The sequence below is a fragment of the Rhagoletis zephyria genome, unplaced genomic scaffold, assembly GCF_001687245.7.
Source record: "Rhagoletis zephyria isolate East Lansing unplaced genomic scaffold, Rhagoletis_zephyria_1.1 Rzeph_scaffold_01130, whole genome shotgun sequence".
In the NCBI taxonomy this organism is placed as follows: Eukaryota; Metazoa; Arthropoda; class Insecta; order Diptera; family Tephritidae; genus Rhagoletis; species Rhagoletis zephyria.
In genome coordinates this window covers 22,320-46,688 of record NW_016158214.1, presented here as the reverse complement: position 1 = coordinate 46,688, position 24,369 = coordinate 22,320, and the positions used below count along the sequence as shown (strand labels likewise).

Below are 24,369 nucleotides of genomic sequence, written 5' to 3'. Positions count from 1 at the left end.
CTCGTCATTTTCCGATCCTTATACTCTCAAACTGTTGTATTCGTCTTTAGTTCGGTCGAGGTTAGAATACGCTGTATTTGTTTGGAGACCTTTTCATACAGTTCATGTGAACAGATTGGAGTCTGTTCAGAGGGCTTTTATACGCTTTGCTTTGCGTCCGTTGAAATTTGTAGACCCTATTCCGTCCTATCGTTCTCGTTGTTTGTTGATAAATCTCATGTCCTTAGAGTCCAGGCGTACTTTGTTATCGATGTGCTTTGTCTTTGACATAATTGTAGGCTCTATAGATTGCTCGCACCTCCTTATGAAAATTCGTTTTAATGTTCCCTCACGTATTCTTCGTTGTAATGAATTGTTTTTTGTGGGTGTTGTTAAAACTGTTTATGGTATGAATGCTCCTTTAAGGAGGACTCTCTCCCAATTTAATGCTTATTCTTCATCTTTAGACTTTGATTTTTCTTACTCAAAGTTTACTATTAAGAATTTACTCATAAGGCACTTGTCATGAGGGTTTCCCTTATTCTATGTATATATTTGTCATATAGTCTGTAAGCATCCTGTTTGTTGATATAATAATAATAATAATAATCATAATTTAAAGATTAATCAATAGATTTTGTAAAACATGTACCTTTATTAATTGTTCCTCGCAAATACTTAAAGATTCTTTTAACAGCAACGATGTGTTCGCTTTGGTAAGTATCTAAAAATTGGCTAACATAGGATACTGCAAACGCAAGATCTGGCCTTGTCACCAGTGACAAATATGTTAGGGATCCCACTGTCGCGGTAAGGGTAGTTTGACCGTACCTTGTCTTTCACATTCTGAAGTATACCTTCATTGAAGTACTAACTGGCTTGGCATCCAACATGTTAAATCGCTGTAATACTTTTCTAGCAAAAGCATCCTGTTTGATGAAAATTCTGTTTTCCTCAAGCGTTATCTGCATACCTAGGGAAAATAATGCGTCGAATATTTTAATTTCAAATTCACCTTTCAAATAAGTAATAAAGTCATCAAAGGCGTTGCTTGTCTGAGCCGCGATTATGCCATCATCAATGTATATGGAAAGTATAAGCTTTGAGTTCCCGATATCGCCTATGAATACGCAAGGATCTACCTGGCAAGGTTTCAGAGATTATATGCTTCCAGAATTTGTCTAAATTTTCGATTCCAGCATCTGGAAGCTTGCTTCAAACCATATATGCTTTTATTTAACTTGCAAATCTTTCCTCACCTTGAATCATCCTCATAGCCAATAGGTTGGTGCATGTAAATTTTTTCGTGAACATTACCGTATAAGAACGCGGTTTTAACGTCAAGTTGTTTCATTTTCAGGCCACATGCACAGGATAATGCAAAAATTATAGGCAGAAAGGTGAACTTGGCTACTGGGCAAAATGTTTCATTATAATCTATACCGAATTTCTGGGTGAACCCGCATGCAACCAAACGCTCTTTGAACCTTTCAACTTCCCCTTTCTCATTTCGTTTCACTTTAAATACCCATTTATTAGAAATGATTCCTTTATTGTCGGGAAGACTTACCATGTCCCAAGTGTTATTTTTGTGTAGAGACTCAATCTCTTCGTCCATTCGACGTTTCCATTGCGTTCTTAAATCACTATTCATCACTTGTTGGAAGGTTTCAGGCTCATCGCTCTCAGCCAGATATGCGAACTGGAGATCAGCATAATTTGTATCTCTTCTACTGGACCTAGTGTTGTATCGTAGTCGTAGTCGCCTCATGTGATTGGGCATCTTTGTAAGCATAGCTCGATTCATCATCGGTTACCGGCTCAGATTTTTTCAATCTCCGTTAGTACATGAACGTGCGCTCCTGTGTTTGTATCGTTTTTGTGAGGAATAACTGCTTCGCCGTTTACCTCGCGAATAATAACGTCTCTCGAAATTTCAACTTTTCTTTCGTCGCCTTTCGCCTTTGCAATGCTCCTCGTATCAGACGAATACACCTTTCTTCGACTTTGCATTTAGTTTCCGCCGTTTATCCTGTGGAATATGCACAAACGCATCAGAGCCAAAAACGAAAAGTTTCAGAATGTCCGGTGAGTGGCCAAACCATAATCATACGGTGTAATCTGATCAGTTTTGGTCTTGGATGTTCGGTTGAGAGTAAATGTAACGTTTTGAACCGCCTCGCCCCAAAATTTTAGACTTTCTGATCTACCATTGTGCTCTGGAGTATACGGTGTAGACCTTTGATGCAAAACTCGGTAATCATTAAGTATTTTGGCCACATCTTTATTAACGAACTCCAGCCGATTGTCAGATCTGATGCACCTTACCTTTTTCTGGATCTCAGATTCAACCCGATCTAAAAACATGTTTCATCATGCTTGTAACATCTGATTTAGGTTTGATGCAATAGACATAACAATAGTTTGAGTAACCATCGCGAAACAAGAGCATATACCGAGGACCCGCATGCGAAGTTTCCTGCATTGGTCCGCAGAGGTCTGTATGAACCAGCTCTCAGGCTACACTTGCTCTATTATTGCTTTCGTCAAATGGGAGCCGATGTTGCTTTCCCATAATACATGCTTCACAAAAGAAATCACCTCCACTGGAAGCTATATTTTGGTTCTTAAGTACTTTCTTCACTTGATCCTTGCTTTGATGGCACATTCGCTCATTCCATAGGTGAAGAGATTCGCATTTCACCGCCGCCTTCTACTGCAGCAATGTTTACCTTCAAAAGTAGCTTAAAAAGTTTTGCACTTTACGCGTGCCTTGCAGACAAACTTTTCCATCTTTTTCAAAACTACAATCGTTTCCATGAGCGCGCAACACGTAACCTTTGTCCAAGTAAGCATTACAGGAAAATAGATTCAGTTTTATATCTGGAACATACAATACCTCGGCTAAATGCTTGATATTCCAATCATTTCCATCATATGCTTCCACTAAAATATCGCCCTTCCCATACGCTTGAACAACAGACCCGTCTGCGATTCTAACATCTTTCGGAGTTTCTAGCTTAACGTAAGTTTGGAACCATTCTTTACGGTATGTCATATGCTCGCTTGCGCCGGAGTCCATATACGCCTCGCCATTTGATGACTTCTCGCTTGTTCTTTTGTTTGGGCAATCCCGCTTCCAGTGCCCATATTTTTTGCAAATAAAGCACTTTGGTTCTTGAAGTTTGCTTTATTTCACCGCTTCGCTACGAATGCTTCTGGTTTGTTAGAATGCACATCCAAACGAGATTCTTCGATACACAGTCGCGAAGTCAGAGTTTTCAAGGATCTTTCTTCTCTTGATGTCGCTTCCCAAGAAGCGAAAAAATGATTATATTGCTCCGGCAACGTCATTAAAATTTTTGTGATGAGCATATTTTCTCGACCAGATCTTCGAGTTGTCTCGCAATTGTTTGTAGCTTAGCGATATGCATTGCCATGCTGTCTTCTCGATTCTGTTATGAAGGTGAATAGAAGACTCCGATTTCTGCTCGTACACACATTCTAATGTTGAGTACATCTCAGCTGCTGTTTCACAATTCATGACATGCATTAGCGGCTTCTCTCCTATCGAGATTACCAGAATCTTTTGCGGCTTGGCATCGTTTGCCTTCCACTTCGTCAAGTCACTACCTTCCGTAGCCGGCTGCACTTCAGTTCCTCTTAAAACATCCCTAAGTCAGCTTGCTTTGAGTTTAACTTTAACTTGGAACTTCCAAAGTGTCCAGCCCTCATCACCGACAAGCCTAGCAATTTTTATTTCCTCCATTTCGCAAAAATATTTAAATTATACTTCTTTATTCAGATATGTACACGTGGGCCCATAACCTGTAGAGATACGCAGTTAAAAAACACAACCGGTCTCGATGAAGTGAAATGAGAGTGAAGATAAATTTATTGAACAGTTTGTTTATTTATATGTAGCGGAAAATAATGTATATGAATATTTGGGTACTTCAAGAAACATGAGATCGAAAGAGAAAAGGAGATTAAGCTGATACAATAAACAGTAAGCGGCTTAAACATTAGCTCGCTTAACAACAGAACCTAAACCAAATTAGCATGGGACCACCTTTGAAGTACCACTGAATAACTTAGTGAGAGGGGAGGCCAGTATGTTTACATGTATGTATTTAAAAAAAAATATTTATTGGTTCAAAAACGGTGGGTAGGCACTGTGGCCAATGGCAAAGTTCATTTGCCACCTCTGCATGGTTGTAAGTCATGCAGAGTCCGCAAAATGCTCTGGAAGCAGTGTCCGGAGGATGCATCAGACTAGGCCGAGCATACTTTGAAGTGCCATCTAATTAAAACTTAAGAAAATTCAATTACATGGCAGTTGAGAAGTGCATGTGCAAAAATTTCCTAAATTGCATAAAGGAAATGTTTGCACATGCAGCAGTACATAGCATGTATTTAGGCGCCTGGTGTTAGCAGACGCGCCTAAACAACCACTTTTCCTTAAAAAATAATTATAGAAATCGGTTAAAATTATGTGGTAATATACATAAACAAAAATATTCTGACGGATTGATTACCTCCTTTAAAAAAAAGGAGGTGTAGTCACAAAAAGATATAAGGTGCCAGTGTGGAGACCCCCGAGGCTAGGTATTTAACATCGAGCTATCAATTAAAGACCACAGAAAGTATTTGGGAGTAGTATTGGAGAGTAAGCTGCTGTAGATGCGCAATGTTGAAGAAAGAGAGAAGAAGGCCAGTAACGCCCTTTTTGCATGTAAAAGAATGCTGGGAGTCATTTGGGGTTTGTCACCTGCTCTGATGCATTGGTGCTACACAGCAATAGTCAGCCCAATACTGCTCTATGGCGCTTTGGTGTGCTGGAATGCCGCACAAAAGTCCTTATGCCTCGGGTCAATGGCGAAGGTGCAGCGCCTAGCGGCACTGTGCATCGCGGGAGCGCTGAGGTCCACTTCGACGGCTGCTCTTTAAAAACCCTGCTGCGAAATCCGCACGTAGATTGACGGTCATAGGGAAATTAAATTTCAGAACCTTTGGGCACCACTTAATTGGGGCGGGAAGCACAAGCAGCACAGGCTTCATGGTACCTAGCTTTAAGTGGAAACGAACTTTTTGCACAACGATTGAGGAAGAAGGATGGAAATGAAACCTAGCCATAGATCCCTAAACATTTTCACGGACGGCTCTAAAATGGTTACGGGAGTGGGTGCCGGGATTTACTTCCGGGAACTGAACGTCAGGCGGACAATAAGGCTACCTGACCATTGCAGCATATTTCAAGCAGTGGTTTTCGCAATGAGGATCACTACAGAGCTAGCCCTCACCGAAACGACAATCAATTCAAACTGAAACCTATTCCAGGCGGCAATTAAGGCAGTTTCCTGATATAATATTTCATCTATAAACGTCCCTCGCAGCCGGGAAGCCGTTGACAAGCTAGACGCTGATATAAGGCTACATATCTATGGGTTGCCCGGTCACAAAGGAATTTAGGATAATGAAATAGCAGATGAGAATGCAAAAAACGCCACCAGTCTTCCCTGAAACAGATAAACTACATTTGTATACCACTTCAACACTTGCACAAAGAAATATACGATAATATGATTAGGCAGTTCAGAGCTAGATGGAATGAGTTTACCACCTGCAAAACTGCAAAAATACATACCAACGATTTTTGTTGACACCGTCTCATACATGATGGTATTTTGCGTTGCCATATGGCAACACGGGGTCAATTTGGGCTAGCGAACATATCAAAATTTGGTAAAAAGAGGAACAGTTCACATTACGCCCCGTGTTGCCATATGGCAACGGACTTAAAAAACACTTAAATTATATAGCATGCACGATTGTTTTTTATTCTTACTTGTTACCAATAGAGTCACTAATGTTTTAACTAATATTTTGTCACTATCATATTTTGTAAATTAAAAAAACGCTTTCGATAAATTCATGCTTACTTCTTCATATATGACATTTAGATGGTTTTTTGTCACTTCTAATTTTGTTTAAAGAATGCATTACACTCGATAGACAGCTAGGATCTGACGGAAGCGTAAGCGTTTCGAAAGATACACCTTTTAGGAATTAGTTAACATACATATAAGCATTTTGAAGTAAGCGATTTTTGTTTTACACCCTCTTAAACATAATGTATTTTGCGTTCCATATGGCAACACGGGGTCAATTTGGGTTAAGAAAACACTGAAAATCGAGACATAATCGGTACAAATATGAAAAATCGGAACACTCATACGTCCCGACTTTTAAAAAATATTCAGCGGGACAATTTTTTTAAAATCGGTATTGTCCCGCCGAAATCGGGACGAATGGTCACTGTAAATATGCCCCTTTTGAACTTTGGCTACTAGATTTAAACACTATAGGTTAAGCACTCGTTCAATGTTTTAATAATTACAAAATTTTTAAGCAACAAAAACGATGACTTAAGTTGATTATAGCTTTTTTAATGTTATTCCTAACATTCGCATTCGCACATTCGTATTCCAAAAATTCGCATTCGCATTCGCGGAAGTGAAAAATATTACATTCGAAACATCCTAACAGGGCTCTTACATGATATGTATTTGCACACATGAAAATGCTACCTTTTTGCATGTACTCGTATGTATCATACATTAGAACACATCAGAAAAGTGGCATTTACATGTAGAAACACATATCGTGTACAGTGTTGCCAGGACTTCAAAAATTAAAAAGCTATATCGGCCAAATAAAAAAGAAAAATGGCCCAAAATAAAAGGTTAAAAGAAGGCCAGTCTTTTCAGCATTTAATTAACTCTTATGTACAAAGAGGTGGTACAAATGCACCACCGAGCAAAAAAATGTAAATATCTGTAAATAACAATCAAAGTAAATAAATGTAAATAACAATCAAAATACTTACGATCATGAAATTTCATGAAAGTTGTTAGATAAAACCATTTTAATAATAAAGGGGACTCTTTTTTAGGGTCTGAAAGCCCATAGTCCTTAAAGACAAAGTAGTAGTATATTTAGGGTTGCCAGATTCTGAAACGGAGAAAGGAGTACATTTCTATTTTCGATAGAAAAAAGCAGTACAGAACTTAAAAAAGGAGTACAATTTTTGTTTTATTTTATTTGGTGCAATTTATTGTTACAAATTACAATTATTTAAGTACAAACAAACACGGATATCATAGACATCTTTTCAAAGCAAAAATATATGTTAAAAATAAATAACTAAATTCTACAAAAGAATTCCAGGCTATTGCTGAATGTATGGCAATTTTTTTATTTTATAATTTAAAATTTTTCTGATTTTTATACCCGAACTCCCTGCACCTACCTGCCTACGACCATGCTTACACCTTTTCACTATCACACTTAACTCTACTTACTATGTAGTGTTTGCCACAATATGAATGGCAAAGTACAGGGCGTAAAATAATAACTGTCGCAAATGTTTTTCGAAAAATAAAAGAGTCCTTTACATATTTTGCGAAAAAAGGTATTTTTTGCTAACTTTATAAATAGTTTACTTTAATTTTATTAGTTTTAAAACTTTAATCCTTATTTCCATTTACCAGCTTTGGGAGATAAGTACATGCTTTTTCAGGTGTATTTTTTCATTAGATTTTGTATAAAAAAAAGAAAACTGTATAGGTATAGGGTTGGTCGAATGAATGGCCTCCTAGTCACCAGTTCCGAGTCTTTTCGATTGGTGAGTATGAGGCCATATGTTGGACAAAAGACGGAGTATAAAGGAGCCAAATGGAGGAAATTAGCCTATGGTTACAGAAGATACAGATCGTCACTACACACGAATAAAGGCGCTCTAGTGTTTTGACGGCGAAAAAAGGCGCTTAAAAAAATTTTGCGAAAAAAGATGCTTATGAAAAACTTCGGCGAAGTATGTTAAGAGTCTTTGACGCTGAAATTTTTTTATGCGTCTTTTTTCGCCGTCATTTTTTGAGCTCGCGCCTTTATGTAATAAAGTAACCGACGAAGGTTGGGTGCCGCTTGAGCTTTTCTTTCAAAGTGTTTACCGCTGGTAAACGCAAATGAAGGTTAAAATTTAAAAACTTATTAATAAAATTTAAGTAAAATCTGTGGATGATTAACAATAAACTACTTTTTTCGCAAAATCTATAAAGTTCCCTTTTATTTTTCAATAAAACCTGTGCAACAGTTGTTATTTTACGCCCTATATATGATAAAATATTAATAGCTGGAAAAGAAGTACAAAACTAAGAAAGGAGTACATTTCCAGATATTTTTTTTTGGGAGTACAAGGGAGTACATTACAAAAAAAAGGAGTACGTTTACTCCCAAAAGCAGTACGTCTGGCAACCCTAAGTATATTTGTACCACCAAATATCTTCATACATTACAATACGATTACAATCGTGAATGTTTCAATTAGAGCGCGCATAGTGAACAGCAAACCGTATATACACGCAAATGAAGCAGACTAGAGAACGGCCGAACGTCGATTTTTAGAGCCGAACCTAACCGAACCGAACATTTTCAAGATCTAAGAAAAGAATTTCTAAAAATTCTATATTTTTATTATTGTTAATAAAAAAAGGTACATTGGTTTAAATCACATCCATTTTAGTTCATAACATAAACATACTTATGTTTGTAAAGTTGACAAAAAACGTTAATACTGGAAAGTAAATACATAATTTTATGTTATAATGTAAAAATAGTAGACTATCGGCATTTTCACCTTGCAACCGATTCCGTCTATAGGTATAAAGCTGACTTGCAGCACTGAATAATTGCTCACTAGACACACTCGATGGAGGAGCAGCAAAATATTTTAAAGCAATTTTTTTCAGCAGAAAATGTGGGCTTTGATACCAGTATTCAATTTCTTGGCAGCAGATGTTCATTAAGAAAAGTGTCAAATAGTTTTAATTGAGTTAAAACGCTTCGTCAAAGAATTTTTTAGTCGAAATTTCAATACTTTAATCTCAGTGATATCATTTTCATCTAGGTCGAGCTTTGCCTGCAACCTGGTGATGAGAGGGATCACTAATGAATCAGAGAGAGAGATCCAAAGTTGCTCCATAAAATGGTTTTAAAACACAAATTATACTTTATAGAATACTCCATTCACTTCAAGATGGCACGCCGATCCCCCCGCGCTCTGCTAGGTATATATAGATTCAGAGATCATTTTTGTTCAACTAACCGATTCACCATCAAGTAAACACTGTTCCATCCAGGGTACGAAAATAAACTGTACAAAACAATTCCCATTTGCTCATCGATCATCATATCATTTGTGGTTTTGTACAGTTTTGTAAATAGTCAGAAACAAATTGTAAGATTCACTGTCATTTTCCCCAACGAGAAACGTTTGCTTTTCGTTTGTGACAATTGTACCATAGGGTACGTTTTATATGTATGCAAACGTTTCAATTACGTGAAAAATAATTTTTTCTGTAAATTTTCATATCCAACTCAATTAAAAAACATTTTTATTTTTTTTATTCATTGCAGACATTCGTTTTGTATTTGTTTATTGCATATATGTGCATACATAAATATATTTTCCCTGCACGATTCATTTCGTTTGTTGTTTCGTCTGTAACTACTAAACTACTGTAGTGTACTATCGCCAAAGTGAACTCAGCCGTTTTGTTTCGTATTGTACCGAACTGTTAAAGTAATAAACGAAACGAAATAGTAACGTACAATATAGTTTATTTTCGTACACTGGTTCCATCTGGTTGGGACATCTTGCAATAAAGTATGTTGCGGCAAACCACATAAAGCTTAGAATTCACCTAAATTTCTAGTCGTCTGCTAAATTTTTTTTAAATAACCAACAAGTTTGTGAAATTTTTTTAATATCTCGTCAATCCTTGTATCCTTAAAAATTGAATCATTAATCACTAATTGCAGAGTATGCACAACGCAGCCGAAAGATGAAAGTTGACTCAAGCGGATAGCAGCCATGATATTTGGAGCATTGTCTGTCAGTGTTGCCACGGACAATTTTTTTCCTACCAAGACCAACCAAAACATACCTAAAATTTTTAAAGTGTTTTATTAGGTTTTTCCAATGTCAAGTTTATTAAAAATATAGATAACATAACATTAAGTAAATCTAAAACACAGCTAGTACAATAAAAACAAATTAACTATGTATAACAATTAATTTTACAGTACAGACTTACACAAATTTTTGCCTCTTTACACATCGTCACCTGAAATGCCAGAAGACGTAACAAACATCGTCGCTAAAATTCAAAAAGGCGTAACTAATAAAGAATTCAAGATCCAGTTTTTGATTAATATGAAGGATTTCGTCGAATTACAACTACCACATCATTTAATGAAAAAAATAAAAATTTTTAGTCACGACTTTTTCCACTTCAGTTATGATGTTGTTACGTCTTCTTGCATTTCAGGTGAAGACATACATATTATTATTATTCGTCGGGTATACTCGCGCTGCGACCTAAGAAGATCTATTGTGCTTAAACCTAATTGTAATACTCCAGCCCTAGGCTGTTTAAGAAGTTAAGCCCTTTGGATGAAGAAGATCGTTCCCCAAGGTGTATCAGTCTGGTATTTATGATATGTGGGCTCTGGGATTTCCTCCACCAGCTCCAAAAGGCTAGGGACCATGCAAGCGCATTTGGGCTCCATGCTTTGCGAGACAGTCAGTCCTTTCGTTGCCTTCAAACTCTTCATGTCCCGGAACCCACCGCAGCGTTACGCTATTGTGGGCTTCCAAGTCTTTCAAAAGAGTTTTACAGCTGTCCACAAGCCTAAGCCGTTTTAAAAGAGTCTAAGGCTTTCAGGCAGGAATATCCGACATAATATTTGTTTTAGACAAATGGGCCCTCTACAGAGACTTCGATTACGAAGGCTTCTGCCTGGAATCGTCGTACAAACACGCCTGCCATAGTACTCTCGTAGTCCATCTTTGATCCGTTGGTAAACCATACTTGGAACCCTTCATCCATCATTGTTATTATCACTTCACAGCTGTCCCTTTTAGGAATTCTGACCTTCCAGGGTTTGTAGAAGGATAACTTTCTTCCTGATCATATTGGGCAGTAGTAGGGCGCTCCAGCAGGTCTTTTTTTTACAAAATAGACAAAGGAGGAACAGCTGTAATGACACCAAGGGCATCCGTTGGACAGGTGCCCATAGCTCCTATGATGGACACGCGGATCAGTCGGTGCACCTTGCTCAAGGCGGCACCTGCCTTTACTTGCTTAGCTTTTGGCCATCGTATATGTGACAACGGATTAGTTTTGGTGACATTTCCTAAGTCTTACCATGATGTGTCTGTCAGGTGGACAATGGTGGACTTCAGTGGGTTTATTGACAAGCCCTTTTCAGCACACTGGTCTTCAGGACATATACATACTACATATCGCACACGGTCTTCAGAAGTGACACAACTCACTCAATAAGCAAAAGCTGGAGCAAACTTTTGCTATAATTTGTTAAAAAGGACCTATTGGCAAGGGAGACTGCCAACATGATTAGCATGTGGTACGAAATAGTTTTTCGCATTTTCTGACGAACATGTAATTTTGATTTGTGTCACTTTTGAAGAACGTGTGCGATATGTAGTTTCTGTTGAGTTCAATTGAAACTATGTTGTAAGCACATAAAGTATATACATTGGATGTTCATATTGTACATACTTACATATACTATGTGTCTGCTTCTTTTCTACACTGTTATATTCTACTCTGGTAAATTCAACCCACATGCATAGACAGCTTTTTTAATTGAGTTAGCAAGTCTACTCGGGTAGAATAGACACAGTTTTTCTACACCGGTAGAAATCTTAACACGGGTTGATATTTGCACATAAACGATTTTAGAAGTGTTTGCCAGGGTTGCATTGGGTTTTATAACCCGAGTTGAAAGTTGACCGTTTATGCTTGCTGGCTCTACCCTAGTTGAATATAACCGAGTAGAAGAAGCATAAACATAGTAAAATATTGGCAATAATAAGGGTATACGTTTGTATTTTCGAATGAGTTATGTATATTTACATATTTACGGAGGCCGTTATACGAAGGCACCGATGAAATAATCGTGTAAACAAGGTTTCTAAAATGTTGGGAAACACATATTTTATATTTTTCGCAAATAACTATTAATGTCGCGGAACCTACCAAAATCCAATCTAGCCTACCAACCTACCAAATGGAAAAAAACCTACCACTTTTGGTAGGAAAAGCCCATGTTTGGCAACACTGTTGTCTGTAATAGCCATATGTATTTTGTTTTTAATGTCGAATTCTTCACTTATATCGTTCAAGTTTTTTGCATTGTTTTGAGCGGTATGGTCGCTGTGAAGAACACTAGCCCCTAACACCACCTTGTATCGGCAGCCGCCATCAACCAGTAAAACTGAGCAGTGAATAAGTTTTTTGCTGGGTTCGTCGATATATCAGATGTGAAGCTGACCCACTTTGCTTTGAGTACCATATCCATCACTTTTTTTTACTTTCTCATATCGCTAGCTTAGAGTGAAATGTTGCTAAGTCCACTTTTTATGAACAATTAGTTTTTGATGCAGGAAACAAGGAAAATTGAAAATGCACCATTTTTGAAAGGATCTAACTACTTGTTTTATTTCTACCCGTTTTATTCCGTGATGTGCAAAATTGCTAAGTCCAAAGTAGTCACAGAAAATTTGATAAGTCCAAAAAATATGAATATTTTTTTTTACGCTATCGAATTTGATTTGTATTGAGAGTTTTGCAACAACATTATTTTTGAATATTTATGTACATATGTATGTATGTATATTAGGCTGGGTCGATTTTGTATGGGGGAAAATAAAAGGCATTTGGCCGTATTGTAATAGTAATATTATGATGTCTTAGGTCTGAGCCAATTGTTATTGGCCAAGAAAGATTAATTTAAAACTTATCTTTAGCCCGCGCAATTGATTTAAAGTGTATAAATTTTGAAAATGAAACTTTGGCTTGTAATATCTATGAATGCGTTAATTGTTATAAACAGGACGATGTATCAAATTAAGGGTTATTAAATTTAGTACCTCACGTTCATTTATCATTTTTCAATAAGTCTACCCATTTTTAAGATATTAAAATAAAAAATAAGAAAACTATAATTTTCCCTTATGAATTTTCAATTCTTCATTACTTCAGCAACCAAGTGAAAAATACAAAAAAGTGAGACGAGATTTATTTCAAACGTTTTAATGCTTTCGGGTGTTTATATAATATTAAAATTACCTTGGACTTGGTCACGCCGATTTGGTCAGTTTTCAAGATCGTGGTGAATGAAGTCAAACATGTATTGTCAAAGATTAGAAATCGTTTGATAAGTTAACAGTAGTTGCAAACATAAATATAAGTATTTGCATACATTAACATAATACAATTAGGGCAAGAAACGCCCATTTTAAGTCCATTTTCGTGGTTTCCAAATTTACCGTTATATGAAAGTAGGGGACGTGCAACAAGTGTTTACATAAATATTTTAGTTAATTCCATTATGTGAAAAAGTAACTATAAGTAGGTAAATGCAATAGTCTTTAACATATCCTGGAAAATCCTTTTGAGGTCTCTCCAATTAGATTTGAAGTATTTAAAAGCAACTTTGCCTAAAGACCATCATAAGTTTTACGATAGTTTGCCACATGAATGATTTTTGGTGTGTATTTTAGTTTCAGCGAACAATACTATTAATTTAATCTACCATTAATTGTTTGTTCATTATTATTTTAATGTATACTTTGTTATTTATAATAAACAAGTTCGCAACTACGTTTCAAATTAAAAATATATATAAAAAAAAAATCGCAATCTTCTTTTTCAGAAAATTTATTTAGTCTGAACTGGAAATCACATTAATGGGATCGTAAAAGAACGGCCGCTGTGGTGTAGAGGTAATCAGTGCGCGCTTCCCTGCGCAGAGCCTGGGTTCAAGTCCTGGTCAAAGCAACATTACAAACAAATTTAGAAGAGAAGGTTTATCCTTAACAGCGGTCGACCCTCGACAGGCAATGGCAAACCTCCGTGTGTATTTCTGCCATGAAAAACAGCGTAAAACTGTAAGTCCCTTCCCTTTGTGTGACAACATCAAGGCGCACGCCACAAATTGGAGGAGAAGCTCGGGCAAACACTAACATATGTATAAGCGCCAATCTATTACACAAGGGGACAAAAATGGGAAACAATTTCGTTGCATCAAATGTTAAAACTGTTTTGGACTTTTTTATGCTGATTGCGAATCCGTAAGTATAAAGTCTCCATCACTATAGATTTGGAAAAAAACGAGGTCAAAGTGTCAATAAATCGCGTGTTTTGCAATATTTTAGAACCCATAGCAAAGTAGCTAAAGGTGATATTAGGCTTAAATTAAAACTAGAAGTCTCGACTACTATCCCTAAAAATACCATCCCTGTACCTTGAATTGATGGTCACTTATAGTAATTAGCATAAAAAAGTCTATCAAAAACAGCTTTAACATTTGATACAAAAAAATCACTGTTCCCTTGTGTTATTATTATTGGAAAATTTGCTAAGTCACAAAATTATCTACAAAATTTGTAAAAAAGCAGACTTTTTTATTATTTGTTTTTTTAATAAAGTGCAAATGAAAAACGCGAAACATTGCATTCAAAGTTTTGCAAAATACTTAAAGAAATTTACTTAGGAACGTTTTTTGTGTCTCCTGTACAATTGAAAAAAATGGACTTAGCAACTTTGCACTCTAAGCTAGCGATATTCTTTGTGTTGCTGCATGGCTGTCCGGTAAAACGTCAACCACTTTTTACGAAAAAATGTCAGGCAATGTCGGTTGTTTATTTGCTTTCTCTTCTTTTGACATTGCTTTATCTTGGAAGTTATTCCACCCGCTTTGGTGGCACTTCCCAAGGTGGCGTTTGAGGCTGGTAGTTGTTTGCTGCTTTGGAGAGGAATGCCCCAGCGAGTATATCTTGCTACATATCTTACAGTCTGCTGTTCTTTCCTTTCTTGTAAAATAGTTCCATATAGCTCCATTCGGCTCCATCATTTCCTGCTAATAAATATAATTAATTCATTCCCCAACTCTGTTTAATATAATTTTCCTACCTTCGTTATGCCGCCGCCATTATTATTTATTTATTTTTGCGAGAATAAAAAAGTTCATTGTTGATTTGATTCTGCGATTTTCAAAATGAAAGTGAAGCACAGCGTTACACATTCATATAGAAACACTAAAACTAAAACTTTGTAAAATTTTTAAATAAAAAAAATTGACAGTTGTTCGGCCAATGTTAGGTTTTTTTTGGCCGAAGCCGGACCGAAACCGAACCGAACTTTTGTGGCCGAAGCCGAAGCCGAAGTTCAGTCGTTCTCTAAAGCAGACTAAACGGCGAAGTCGATTTCTATTTGACAAACTGTTTAGCATGACACGGTTGAATACGTTGAGGGCTGTCCGGCAATTATTTTGTGCTACGGCATTTGCGGTGTCTTGTACCTGTCCAATAGGGTTACCAGATTTTGTATGCGCGAAATCAGTACATTCGACTTTTTCATGCTAAAAAAATCAGTACTTTTCAGTACATTTTTATTCAAAGCAAAATTATGAATGTAAGTAACAGAAAATAATTAAAACCCCCTGAGTTCTTGTTTTTAACAATATTTTGGTATTTAAATAAAATATAGTTCATAAAAAATAAAAGTGTTATTCATTTTAACGCGAGTATACACATCATTATACACAGGAGCCAATAAATTGTCTTATATTTGTGACTTTTTGAATAGCAATAATGAGATCATTCCCATTTTCAGTGTTTAAATAGTCAAAGAATTCTATACATTTCATTTTAAAATTGCTTTTAATCTGAAGTTCACTTTCAAAAACTTTAATTAGAAGCCAGTTTCTCTCTTTGCGCCAGGAAACAAACTTTATTCTTAAGATCCTCTCATACTGTGAAAAAGTACCACTTTTTAAGGAGTTAATCTATATTTCCTCATGGCTTAACCCTTCGGAGGGCGCGCCGCGGCAAATTAGCCGCAAAAATTTTAATTTGTGGTTTTCAAATACAAATGGTTCACTGTTAGATGTTACTTTCTGCATTATATAGTTTAGTTGATATTTGTATTTGAAAGTTGGTGCCTCATATATAAGGCTGAATTGCCGCGTCGCGCCCTGCCGTGTACCAAAAAATTTAGCTCGCAAAATTTTTTTAAGATAGTTGGAAAAGTGAGTTTGTGATAAGGTCTAAATCCAAATTGTTATTTTTTAAGTATTTTGTTATGTGTAATTTTAAAATTATACTTAAAATTATACTTTAAAATTATACTTTGCGTACACATTGTAACTATTATGATATTCATTTTCTTAGGTTTTAGAGAAAAAGGATGTTTTTAAATGATGTATTTTAGAACGTCATCCCTTGTCAAATTTGATTTGGGGACAAACCGGTTTCGGCGTTGTGCCATCTTCAGTGTCAGGAGATGTTGTTAAATTTATATAGAAGCGAACCAGCTACGCAACAGAAATTGAAACAAGGAATATGTACCAGGAATAATAAGACAAAAATTTGTTCTACAATGTTTGCAGAAAACATTGCAAGCATATTTCACGATGTGTAGAAGGTACCAACACCACTGTTGATGATGACGCATAAAAATTTAAAAAGTAAATACTTATAATATGTTTCAGTATAGACACAAATTATTCAAATATTTTATTGGAATGGTATTTCGACATAAATAAGAAAAAATGCAGTCGACGTTTGAGATACGGAAGGGTTAAATAATTTTTCAACTACGCAAAAACTGTGAAAGACTAAGAATTCGCTAAAAAGAGTATCTAACTCTATGTCTTGTATGCAGAACTCTTTTACAAAGTCAGTAAATTGAGAAAAAGGAGTTGTAAGTTATAGGCAAAGGTCATTCGAACATTGAAATTTATTGTTATTAAACTAAAAGTTATTTTCGAGATAACTAACAACACTCGACAAAAATTTAAGCCTTCTTTTTAAATAATTTCAGCTCCACCATATTATCGCAACTGGTACGTAATGACCTGGCGATATGCCCATAAAACGATTGATCTTTCTGTTGTATTTATTTCTTGGGCATATCAAATATTATCTAAAACATGTCAACTATAATTAAATTTTTTCTTCTTATTTTTTACAGTACAGTTTAAGGAAGTTCCAACGTTATGTAAAAACCGTAAGAAAATACTGAAGTATTTGGTTTGAATACAAAATGCAGTACAAATCAGTACAAATTTTGAAAAATCAGGACATTAGCGTACTGATTGAAGAAATGAATAAAATCAGTACAAGAGTTGAAAAATCAGTACTGTACTGATAAAATCAGTACGTCTGGCAACCGCACTGTCCAAGGACGAAAAGCGTTTTATTGGTCAAACGTCTAAGTTTAGATTTCATTTCATCGAAAAACTCAACACTTGTTGTTTTAAATGTAGTGGCTCTGATTGAGTCGAAGAGATCATCGCAAGCTAGTATTTCTCCAAAATTATTTTGAAGGACTGTTTTGATAGAATTCCAAGAAACTCCATGACAGTATATTTCTATTATTTCCCTAGCTTTTCCTTTCAATTTGCTCTTTATAATATCTGAAAAAAGTCCCTGCGACAATTCGTCGTATGTTGTTAACATGGGGTGTACCCTATCTATTAAGTTGATAAACTTTTGTAAGTCCTTAGTGTCTCCATGAAAGTGTGGGAGGTCTCCTAAGTATTTTAAAGGATCAAATTTTACCTGAGACATTTTTTCCTTTAAATGCAGAGGATAAACTTTCGATAATTGGTTGAGAAAAAAAATTTTTTGCACTGATCACTTTTATTATATAACAAGAAAAAAAAATAGATATACGTGTATCTATCTAGGTAGTAATAAAACTTATATCTAATTACTTAAGACTTACCTTGTAAGTTGGGTTTTTGTTCATCCGTTGTTGGTGCATAAACGAATTAAAAGTCGTGAAAACCACCTCCTGGTTGGTTTATTCTTTGGTGAGTTTCTGTCGTATTTCTCGTAACCACACCTTATTCGTTGGTAAAAAGTTGGGAACACCACTTACTCGCGGCGTATTTCTCGTAACCACACCTTCTTCGTTGGTAAAAAGTTGAGAGCACCACTCAGTCGCTGGCATATTTCTTTTATTACCGGTCAAAAATTTAAAAAAATTACCGTACTACGTTTTTATGATTTTTACGTTGGGTAGGACGTTGCGGTATCCTAACGACTGCGCCAATTAACAGCCTTGCTTTGTATGTGCTCATTTACACACGGCGATTTTTGTTGCCGCAACTCGACGTTTGTAGGAGAGAGCGTGACGAGGAAATAGAGGGGCACCGAGTTGCTCGTGCTCGGGCAACACGCTTTGAGCTGTCGTTCGTCTGTGTAAATTGAACCGCTGTTCACAGCTGACAAGAATTGCATACACACAAATCGCGGTGTGTAAATGAAACGAGCAACACCAAAAGGGAATGTGAAAAATCGCGTCGACAAAAGTTTCCGTGTATAAACACAGTCTAAGAAGACAACGGGAAAGTTACCTTTTTGAAGCTTCTGCTTCGTTTATTGAATCTCTTCTTCAGACTGCTTTACAATGTACTTATTACCCATATTTATAATAAGCTAATTATTGATATTGCATATTATGTGCCGGAAATGTTATTTCGCAATCAAATTGCAGTTAAAAATTTAATTAGGTCAAGAAAGTGCAAATTCAGGTTTAAGTAGTTCAGTGAAATAATATATGTTTTATTACTCTGAGTTAGCGAAATTGGAAATTCGAGTATACGTACGAAAGTGCGAGTTCAGTTGTAAATATGTATGTATATATGCAATTGAGTGAAATGACATGTATCATTATAATTACATATACGTATGTATATTTCTATGTACTGTTGATGTAGAAATAAAATTATAGTTTAAAAAACTAAAACCTCCCTATTATAATTGCCATTCGTACTGTCATCAGGTATGTGACTTGAGAATAGAAATCGCAGCATCTTTTAAGCGCATCAATATTACATAGTTACATCCCGAGCTAATAAAAGGACGGCAATAAAAATTTGTTCGATTTATTGGTAAGTGCAAGCTAAGGTGTATGTATGAAGTCAGTTAAGTCAAATATATTGTTATGAACCCCAAGGCTCACAGCTCAACTGTCATCCTAACGAACAGCAGCCGACGATTCTGTTCAGTAGTCACAACGGCTAGGCAGTGTGCACTGGCTTGTCCCGGAGCTACAGCTTCGTGGGTTCCTACAAAGCCACTGCGACAAGAATCGTCTCGAACGCCATGAACGAGGGTCAGGCCACAAATAAATTATTTATTTGCACACTGAAGAAGAAAAATAAATAAAAATAAAACCACTTGAAAACTTATCAACATTTGCGTCATCATGGACCATACACAATCCTACACCTTTCCATACCAAAATGATCAGCAGCGCCGCATCTGCTTGGGCTACTCTCATCCCTCCATTCCATTGGCTTTAAAGATGTTATTAAGCCCCTTTTATCTGCCAACCTACCACTGCCACTTAGTTTCGGACAAAAATATATTAATTAGAAATCCATAATTTTACAAACAGCTTTATTTATAATTCAATCAACTTACATCTAACATATTCTAATTAAAAGTGGTAAATAGCTATTCAAAAGAAGATTTAAGTTTTTAACAAGTTTCGAAAGATAATTCAAACCTTTACTTATGGCTCTAATAATATGCAATTAAAAGAAGTAAAATCGTTAGAAATTTCGATTAAAAATATGCATTTACCCTTTTTTCAAACTCAAACAATGATGTGTAAGTCAAATAGAAACGATTAATTAAAAAAAAAACCAAAAAAAATTCGGAATCAGAATTAATGTTTGCTTAGTTAACAAAAAAAAATATATCTAAAATTTTTAAAATTTGTATCCAACTTTTAAAGAAACAAAAAAAATCGAACCCAAGAAAATCAAAAGACAGAAAGAGTAGCAAACGAACACGTCAAATGGTTCATGGGGTTAATATGTTTGCCATTAGAACAAACAGCTGATTTGGTTTCCTTATATGTATGTCTATCCAATGACCTTGGCATTGAAAATGGGAATATGTAAAGAAAATAGTACATATGTACATAAATATATGAGCAACTACAGTACATATTTAGCAAAGGAAGGAGAGTAATAATCAGAAAAAAAAACTTACATTTTACTCCGGTGATGCGTTGCAACGATGAAGGCCTCCAAGCGTAGCGACGATCAGGTAGACGGTTGCAAACACTTTTATGTTGTTGCACATTTAACTAAGACTCGCGAATTATTGATAAGTTAGCACACGCTTTGCTAATTCTTCAACCAATAACCGCTGACTTGACACTTACGCTAGTTATTGACCTAAAAGCCAATAATAAGCTGTGTCAAGTTAAAGTGAAATGCAATAAGTTAATAAACAGGAAACTGTTCTCTTTTTATTAATATTTGCAAATTACATTGTGTTGACAAAAATAGCTGTGTCAACAGTAATACTTTAAATTCAATAATAATTCTTATTAATATTCGCAATTACATATTTACCCTTTTCCGGTCGAGCGTCTGGTACATATTTCAAAACATAACTCACGTTTTGCAATAGTAATCAAAATTTTGTTATAAAAACTGAACAAATGTAAATTTAGTTTTTAAGTCTTAATCAAGCCTCCAATAAAGCGGGCATAGCCCTAGCCTCAACGTATTTCGTTTTATTTAGTGTCCCTCCAACAGAGAGGACACCAACTGGCGCCCGAGCGAATGCTCAAGTACACGCGCGAAATAAAATCCTTGTAAAGGAATAAAAGCAAGTTCTCAAACGTACGCGAAATAAAATCCTTGTAAAGGAATAAAAGCAAGTTCTCAAACGTACGCGAAAAAAAAATCCGAGTAAACTCTAAAAGTCGTGTGTGAGCAAAACGGAAAACTGTGCGAAAATTAATATCCTGAAAAGAAAAACAAATAAGGACTCACGAACCCGAAAAGTGAAAGTCCTGTGAAAAGAAAAGGACCCGCGCCATACATTAGTATTCGCGTCTATAGCAGTGGGCCCCGTAGTAGCCAAAGCAAACCGGCGGTACAACGTACCAGCCCGCGGCATAGAAAAATATAAAAATATAAATAAAATAAAAAAAACAAGAAAAACATTGGTGAACAATATTTGTAAACCCAAAGCAAACATTAAGAAAAGGGAGCAAAGCTCGAAAAAATTCGTGGAGCTAAAACAAAAAAATATATACAAAAAATCAACAAAAAATTTCTTCAGCGGGCCAAGCGCGCAGTGGAAGTGGAATAAAAGTTACGCAAGAAGAAAACCCTACAGCCCCAGAGCAATAATAAGACAAGCAGCAGCAGATCGGCAAAAAGAGAAGACAAGGAAACAACGAGGAAAAATTAGCACCCACCACCAACGGCGCGCCATAAAAAAGGGTGGAATAAGCTAAAGATCGACACCTGTGAAGCAGAGGAAAAAGCGACTATTACAGCAAAGAGCATAAAAAAGGGTGGAATAAGCTAAAGATCGACATCTGGGAAGCAGAGGAAAAAGCGGTATTAGAAAAATTTTTTTTTTAAGGTATATATGTATGAGCACCCAAATTAGGGTACTCAAATTTATAATAAATAATTATAAAATATATAAAATTATTTCAAATTAATCGAAATGGCAAACCCAAACAACCTAATTCGCCCTCCCACCCTTGCCCCTCCTCAGGCAGTAAATGATAGGCAGCTAAGCATAGATGACTTAAGGGCCTTAATAACTAACATAGCAACAGATATTTTGCAGCAACAGGGACCAGGAGTAGTACAGGCCACTCTCAATCCAAATGCCTTTTTAAGTTCGGCAATAGACCAAACAATTGAGGATAGGCATCGGGGTAATTTGGCAGATTTAGATAAAATCCCAGATGTAGTTAAGTGTCTCAAGGATTTCTCCGGACGTCCTGGGGAATTTAATTCCTGGAAGAAGAGTGTAGATCGTATTTTGAGTATATACGATCCGTTGAAAGGGACTCCCAAGTATTACGGAATACTTAGTGTTATTCGAAACAAAATTATAGGAAACGCCGATACGGCACTAGAATCCTATAATACACCTTTAGATTGGTCGGCAATTGTAAAATGTCTAGCAATGCATTATGCAGACAAACGGGATGTTTCCACTTTGGAGTATCAATTAACCACCTTAGTCCAAGGTAACAAATCCATATCAGAATTCTACCAACAGGTTTATGAGTACCTTTCATACATACTTAACAAATTAGGATGTGTAGAAATGAGTAATGAATCTCATCGCATGATGACTCAATCTTATAGAGACAAAGCACTTGATAAATTTGTCACGGGTCTGAACGGGGACTTACCTCAGTTACTGGGCATCAGAGAACCAGCTGATCTCCCACAAGCTCTTCACTTGTGCATGAAGCTGGACAACCAAAATTACCGAACAAATCATGCCCAAAATATTAAAAAAGGACACCCAAATTCGGGAAAATATCCTACACACCAACGACCCTTTTACCCACAATTGGCTCACGAGCCACAAACGAATCAAACAAGGTGGAAGACCAAACCACAGTCCACCAACCAAAATCAATTTACTAATGCCCCTCCAAGGCCACCGAAGCCTCAACAGAAACCAGAACCTATGGAGGTAGATCAGAGCTTACATTCAAGAATCAACTATATGAACAGACCACCTCAAAATCAGCTTCAGGGCAAAAGACCGCCATCGGTCAACAATCAGCCACCAACCAAAAACCAAAGGACATTTCATATAGACACATCAGAAGAGGGTAACCAAACAGAAACCGAATATGATGAACATGCGGAATGCAATGACGTTCATTTTTTAGCATGATTAGCTCTTCGCTTCCATACATCGAAGTGAAGACGGAGAGCGGAAAAATTTTGAGATTTTTGATAGATACAGGTTCGAGTAAAAACTACGCGAAACCAAATTTAGCTAGGAAACGAATACAAAACGAAAAGCCATTCTATGCTAAATCAATTGTAGGAGATGTTAAAATAATAGAACACACCTACGTAAAGCTCTTTAATATAGAAGAAAAAATAAAATTTTATCTTATGCCCTTATTGAAATCATTTGATGGTATTTTGGGAAACGACACTCTAAGAGCACTAAAAGCAGTAATATATACAGCAGATAATAAAATGATTTTAGGAAATGGCCTTATGGTCAGACTTAAGCAGCAGGCTGCACAAAGCGTAAATACTATAAATATAAAAGAAGAGGGCTTATCCTCTAAAAAAGGGACATTATGAAAAATATTGTAAATACATATCCCAATCTTTTCTCCGAACCAGATGAAAAGCTAACATACACCACCAAGGTCTTGGGACAAATTAGAACATTAAATGACTCGCCTGTATATTCAAAATTCTACCCCTATCCAGCGTCTTTAAAGAGCGAAGTAGAATTACAGGTAAAAAAATTACTAAATAATGGTATTATAAGACCATCCAGATCTCCATACAATTCACCAGTATGGGTTGTACCTAAAAAACCAGATTCAGAGGGTAACAAGCAGTATCGTCTGGTAATAGACTATAGGAAATTGAATTCGGTTACAATGGCCGATAGGTACCCCATACCCGATATATCAGAGGCATTTCCAATCTTGGAGAAAGCAACTTTTTCTCCGTATTGGACTTGAAAAGCGGTTTTCACCAGATTCCTCTAAAGGAATCTGATATCGAAAAAACGGCATTTTCGATTAAATCTGGAAAATACGAATTTACTCGCTTACCGTTTTGGCTTAAAAATGCCCCATCCATTTTCCAGCGAGCTCTGGACGACGTACTTNTATATCAGAGGCATTTCCAATCTTGGAGAAAGCAACTTTTTCTCCGTATTGGACTTGAAAAGCGGTTTTCACCAGATTCCTCTAAAGGAATCTGATATCGAAAAAACGGCATTTTCGATTAAATCTGGAAAATACGAATTTACTCGCTTACCGTTTTGGCTTAAAAATGCCCCATCCATTTTCCAGCGAGCTCTGGACGACGTACTTCGCGAGGAAAATACTGTTACGTCTATATCGACGACATTATTATTTTCAGTAAAACCGAGGATGAACACCTCAATCTTATTACGAAAATCTTTGAAATCTTGGAAGAGGCTAACATGGAAGTCCAGCTGGAAAAGTGTAAATTTTTTTGAAAGGAAGTTGAGTTTTTAGGATACATTATATCCCCAAATGGCATAAAAACCAACCCCGATAAGATCAAAGCGATTGCAAATTTTCCGCAACCCACAACTCTAAAAGAGCTTCGAAGTTTTCTTGGTATGTCGGGATATTATCGTAGATTTATAAAAGACTACGCAAAGTTAGCAAAACCCCTAACATCCCTTCTAAGAGGGGAAGAAGGGCGAATATCGAAGAA

General features: G+C 36.2%; 1 protein-coding gene across 1 annotated transcript in view; it reads right to left on the bottom strand.

The window, feature by feature from the left end:
* The window catches only part of LOC108362872 (uncharacterized), an 87,316-nt gene extending 69,382 nt beyond the window's left edge, over window positions 1-17,934 (bottom strand). The window contains exon 1 of the mRNA XM_017616024.1: window positions 17,859-17,934. The gene's annotated coding sequence lies outside the window, so the exon portion shown is untranslated. The remainder of the gene's footprint in view (window positions 1-17,858) is intronic.
* Window positions 17,935-24,369: the final 6,435 nt, after the last annotated feature.